Genomic DNA, 6,000 nt, shown 5'->3' with positions numbered 1-6,000 from the left:
ATGAAACAAATTGGAAACAACAGCTTACTTTTACTGTGAGATAAAAAAAAAAAAGAGAGAGAGGCAAGGGGAGAGTGGAGAAGTGCTTAAATAAAACCGTGCAGCTCAGGCTGAAAGAAGTAGGTTGCTTATCCATCAGTCCGTCAGCAGCCTCGTGCGCTCGATCCGTGCCGGAGCCCCCAGCCCTGCTGGCCCTACAGCTCAGCTGCGTCTTGCTGCCTTGTTGCTGCTGGCCTGGAAAATGACAGCAGGCACAGAAAAAAAGAAAAAGGAAAAAAAAGTATTTAGTGCTTTGGTTAGGGCAGAGATCAAGTATTTAGGTGTTTCTCCCAAAGTTGTTACATTTGGCATTCTTCTGAGGGTGTTTACTTCCTCCTGGTGCCGAAAGCAGCGATATATATCAAGCAGCAGGAGCACAGAGAGGCTGCGGATGTATTACGGGGCTGGCATGAGAACACAGTGTTTTTTCTGGCTGTTTCAGGGACCACAAGCCAGGCTGCAAGGAGACCTGTGGAGGACGGGATGCGGGCTGTCCCCTCCCCATCCATGCTACCCAGCTGGATGCTGGTGGGCATGGGGGGAAAAGGGCAGCAGGAGCCTTGCAGGGTGGTACGGGACACCCCCTGCCCGATGCCTCACTGTGCTCAGGACGGAGCAGCCGGTGGTTGGGATCTGGGGAGAAAGGCACGTCCTTTTGCCAGAGGATGGTACCAGTGAGAGCAGCGGTGTGCCAGGGCTGCTGCCCCTGCCGCTGGAGCAGCACAGCGAGCTGCTCAGGGGCTGCTGGCGAGAGGGTTTTACCCTTGAGCACTTGTTTTGCTTTTGTTCTCTGGAGCAAGACACCTGCTTTTCCCACAAACAAAGCCATAAATTGTCGTGCAAGCAGGTTTCAAGGGGAAGAAAAAGTGGAGCTGGGATGACAGCGACAGGGAGTTGTGTGAGGAGGTGAATTACTTGAAATATTGCTGAAAACTTCCACGCCATAAATATATTTCTGACCACAGCTAATCAATCATCATAATTATTCTATAAATAAGGGAAAGGCTGGCTGTATGGTACCTGACTTCTTTCTGCAGGCCTCTGGAGCAAATTTGTTAGCATCTTAAAATAAACTATTTGCTCCAGATAGTTTGTTTGTACTCTCCAGGCTGAATTGTCTTCTCATTCATTTTTCAATGCCTTTGGTTTGGTCGTTGGGAATCTTTGTGCTTTTTTCGCTGTCTGGTTCTGACAAAGACATATGGGGAGGGGAGGGGAAGCGTGTTTAAAAACCAACGAGAAAGCACTTGCTTTTCTTCTGTGCCGTGAGGGGTCTTGACAGCAGAGATCAAAGTTCTGCTTCCACATCCCCCTGGACTGGTTAACATCCGTGTTTGCCTCTCAGCTGGGGAAGGGACATGCTGGATCATGGTTATTCCGTGGTACGGAGCTGCATGCTCGAGCATCCCAGCCTGCCGGTGCCCAAACCAGACACCTGCCTGTCAGCCACCCCCTTTGTGGTGACAAAAACCACACGATATAAGCCACAACCAGAGAAGGGACAAAGCATAAAGGGTAATGCTGCTTTCCTCCGGGCAGCTGCAGGGAATGGTGTCTGGCTGCTGGGTGAGAGGGGACTCAGCTGGGCCACAAAACCCTCAACAGGTAAACAACAGATTTCATGGCCAGGTTGCCTCAACTGCTGGAATAAGCCTCTCTGGGAATTAGGGAGTGCGAAGTGCCCCGTGGTGCTGATGCCAGGCAAGGAGCGGGTCCTGAGCCATGTGTCAAACACACAGAAAACTGCAGAAGGAACGAGGTTTCCATCTCCCGTTTGCTCCGTGTGTTACTGGTGAAGACCTGCACCAGACTGGGGAGAGCTGCACCCGTGCTGCGCAGTGATGGGGAACAGCAGGAGAGCATCGCTGCCTCAGATGGCACATCCCATTTATTTCATTTCAGGTTTCTACAGTGGGAAAATTATCAATCAGCTCCGCTTATATTTAAAGTGGCTGTGGCAGGGAAAGCTTGTACACATGTGGAAACTCATTCCTGGAGCCCCCCTGGTTGCAGGGAAGGAGCTGTAGGGTTTATGAGTTTAATTTTGAGCCCTACAACCTCACGTCAGCCACCACCTGCTCATGGACCTATTTCTGCAAGAGTTTTATAAGTGATAAAGTCAATATTGGTCTGTGATGTGACCAAGTGTCTTGCACCAGTTTTTATCCCAGGCAGAGGTAAAGGATGCTGAATGCCCTTGCAGCCAGGGGCGAGCCCAGCTCCCGGCAGGTCTGCCACAGTCAGGCCAGTCTCCAGCCCCCTGGTCTCCTTGCAGCCCTCCATGCTAAGGAGGCCTCAGTTTAATGTCTTTTCCACAGGGCTATAAACTCTCAACACACCATTTTTTCCTTTTTATAGATCAGCATTACTAATTTATTGGCAGTTTACTATTTGGAAATGTTCTCATATAAATTAATGGGAAGGTAATATTAAAGCTCAGTCCCTGGGGGAGGAGAAAGCCAAACAAAACCCACATTCCTGGTGCTCAAGAAAAAGCAGCCCTTTAAATCACTCCCTTTGCTCTGCAGAGGCCATCACTCCAAGGGCAGAAGGTGGGTGGAGCAGCCCCAGAGCTTGGGCTCCAGCTCTGCCAGGGCTTCCCGAGGGTCCTGGACCAGGAAGCCAGCCGGCTCCAGTGCCCGGGGCACACAGCTCACATTTATCGCTCTCCACAAGATTTGTTCCACTCCAGCTCCCAGGTCCCTGTGATCTTTCTAACTTCCATGGGGAAATACGCACCCTGACTGTACTTTCCTTAGAGCTTTTCAGGCGTGCAGACATCTCAAGACACTTCAGCAGGCATTTAATTATAAGCCAGAGGAAGAAGCGCCCTACTCAGACAGCTTCAGCTGCTGCTGCCAACCAGCAGCGTCCTGCAGGCCACGGCGCACAGCACAAATACATGCATTTGTGTCAATTAAATGGCATAATAAGTCTGCGCATTCCTCTGCTAAACACAGAGGAATGTGTGCTGAGGGGGTGAGGAGCCGCTCTGTGTGTATGAAGGAGGAGAAGTGGTTTTTTCAGAGGCATGAGCCGTTACTGAAGGCTGCTCCTTCGTCTCACGTACTTCAGGAGAAAAAATGAAGCTATCTGCCCCAAAACAAGGCCCCCGCAGCATCTCCCACTTGGTGGAAGGTTGCCCAGTGCCGGGGGTGCAGCCCCATGTGCGAGCCCAGCGCTGGAGGGGGCTCACTGCTGGGGGTCCCTTGGCATCCCCCGCAGCTGGGCAGCGCTCAGAGTGACAGAGCTGATGGGGAGTGCTGTGCTAATTTACATGCGCCTCCTTTCATTTTATAAAACTATTGCCATTTATGAGGAAAGCTTATTGAGTTAAATCACTTCTCCCGCAGTAATATAAAAATGCTGCGGCTCAGGAATACTGACATGCATGAGAGTCGGGCTCACTTTTCTTGCTGAGCAGATGAGGAACAGGAATGATTATTTCGTATCACTTTACGAAAGAGACCTTACTGTAATATACCTGCTGTGCATTGATAAATAGCACCAGCAGATAATAAGGGCCTTAGGCAAGGAGCAAGGAAGAAAAAAGGCTTTCCAGCATGTGAACACAAATGCTTTAAATGTGAACTAAATTGGCCTGATCATTCCTCAGATTTGCAAAATTAAACCGTGCCCAATTGTCAGCATCACTGAGATTTACGAGACAAATATAGCCAAAGCAAAGGGAATCTATAAAAGCCCTGCTAGAGATGCTTATAGTGTTTAAAAGGCATGTATTGCTTATGAAACCAAGTGCTATAACTTGGTTATCCTCCATACCACCTCCCAGCAATGGAGAGCTGGAAAAGTTCATCAGCCAGGAATGCGCGAGAGATGTACACCGGCACCAGAGCTGGAAATAAACCAGCCTTAGCACCGAGCCTCCGCTCTTCAGAAAACCTTTTTACACAAAGAACTGTAGGGCTGGACCTATGCATTCTATGTACCACCATTGAGGTGAAAACCTGTAATTCAGTATGAATAAGCATCCTAGGAAGCCGCCTGCTGCAGACATGCTTGGGAGCTGTGGAAAAGCCCATGCGAGATGACAGCTGGTAGCCCGCTCTTTCAAGCTTTGCCAGGCGCTGGGTTTGCTAACGCTCTCTCTCTGCTAGGGGCTGTAGTCTTAAATCAGCAGCTGCTCTGCATGGTGCAGTTACCGCGTGGTCACTGGGAACTACGAGTCAATGAAATCAAAGTCATCTTTGCTATTGCCCTGGCTGCACCTCATTCACCCAGAGCCCTCAGACTCCTGCCATAGCTCGAACCCCCACCCCCGTAGACGTCCAGAAAGAACACCCATCTTGCTGCATTTCTCTCGTCATGTTTGTCTACCTTGTCCCATTTAGCAAACCAGGACTGGATTAGGTTTTCTTTCCCCATGAGGAGCAGTGTGAAACATTGACCCCGTAACGGTGCTGCTCCTTTCCCAGGCAGAGAAGACCTTTGCTTTAGCTTCACGTCTCCAGGTTGTTAATGTCTCCCAGCCGACAGCCACCGCATGAAGGAGAGCCACCTTGCTTCACCTTGCAGCAGCTAGATGTAAAACCTGGGGAAACCATGGCAATGCTGGAGTCAGTGTCACCTGTCTAACGATGCCAAGGACTTTCTGCAGAGTTAACGGAGGCAGGTTACCTCTTGAGCTGTTAAAAGCACCATTTCCAGCCTCCTGCAAGGGCTGTTTCTTGGGCATCTGCTTTTGACCCCAGCTGGCGCACCAGGCTCCATGGCCCCTGCCTGCCCTGTAGCAGAGGTGCCGGCAGCCGCAGGGCAGAGGGGGCAAGGGCTCGGTGTGCCGGGGATGAAACCAGCCAGGAGCTGGCTGTGTCTCCATCAAAACAAACGGTACCTGAGCACAAAGCGTGGGGTGAGCAGGTGGATTCTTGATGCCTGTGCTGAAGACAATTAAGCTGCTCAGACGTTTCATCTGTCCTCAGGGTCCTGCTTCAGGGTCAGGATTTGCTGCCCGGCCAGGAGGCGGGGGGATGCAAACTAAGAAGCCAGTTAGAAAAAGATGATTGATCTGAGCTCGTTCCTATCAGCCGTGCTGGAACAGAGGCAGAGCCAGAGGCGCTCCATCTACACAGTACGGCTGCTGCATTCGGGATACTTGTGCCTGGAGGTATCTTGCATGAGGAGCTTGTCCCCATCCTACCCCGTTTAGAGGCACGCTGAGAAACACGACATCCTCCCCTACGCTAAGTTCAACCAGGGGCCCAGAAATTTCTTAAGCAAGCATTTGAAATAAGAAATGTAAGAGTGCCTCAGAGCTGGTGCTAAATATCAAGAAGAGAAAGCACCGAGCTTCTTGCTTAGCTCCAAGACCAAAGTGCTCCCCAGCTCTTTCCCCTGCCCAGTCCTAAGCCAAAGGGCTGGCAGGCACCCTATGGGTGGCTTATAAGAGACCTGCAGGCAACAACAGTGAGCACCGGCACCTGAGCAAATTCAGTGTCTGTCTGGGACTGAGGCTAGTGGGGCTTTGGCATGCTCCGGGGCTGTGTTAAGGGTATGGACAACGTAGGCATTTTTTGCTTCTTTCATTAATCTCTGAGGCTTTAGCTTAGTTATGCTACTGGGCTGCTAAGTCAGGGCTTCATGCTTTCTGATTTTTTCTTTTGTCTTGCATGCACACATGAGACAGATTTTGCTTCCACAAGGGATATTTATAGGACATATGTTGGAGCTTGAAGAAGCTGATTAGCAATGTTTAGCTTAAAAAAGAAGAAACTGCATGAGAGCAGCACGGCAAGACAAATACTGTTTGAGATGTTAGCTTCTGGGTAGCAGCTCCCCTGCCTTCCTTGCTGGGTCTCAAGTCCTGGGCAAATGCAGCCGGGGGAACACGGAGCCAGACACGTGAGGCAGGCTCTGCAGCAGGGCTGGCGTTAGTCAGCGAAGGCAGGGTGCTCTGCCTCCTCTGCCTGGGGAAGGACTTTGGGGACAGGGGTGGCTGAATAA

This window comes from Falco biarmicus, chromosome 3 (assembly GCF_023638135.1).
Source record: "Falco biarmicus isolate bFalBia1 chromosome 3, bFalBia1.pri, whole genome shotgun sequence".
NCBI classification, from domain to species: Eukaryota; Metazoa; Chordata; class Aves; order Falconiformes; family Falconidae; genus Falco; species Falco biarmicus.
This window is presented reverse-complemented; position numbering follows the sequence as displayed.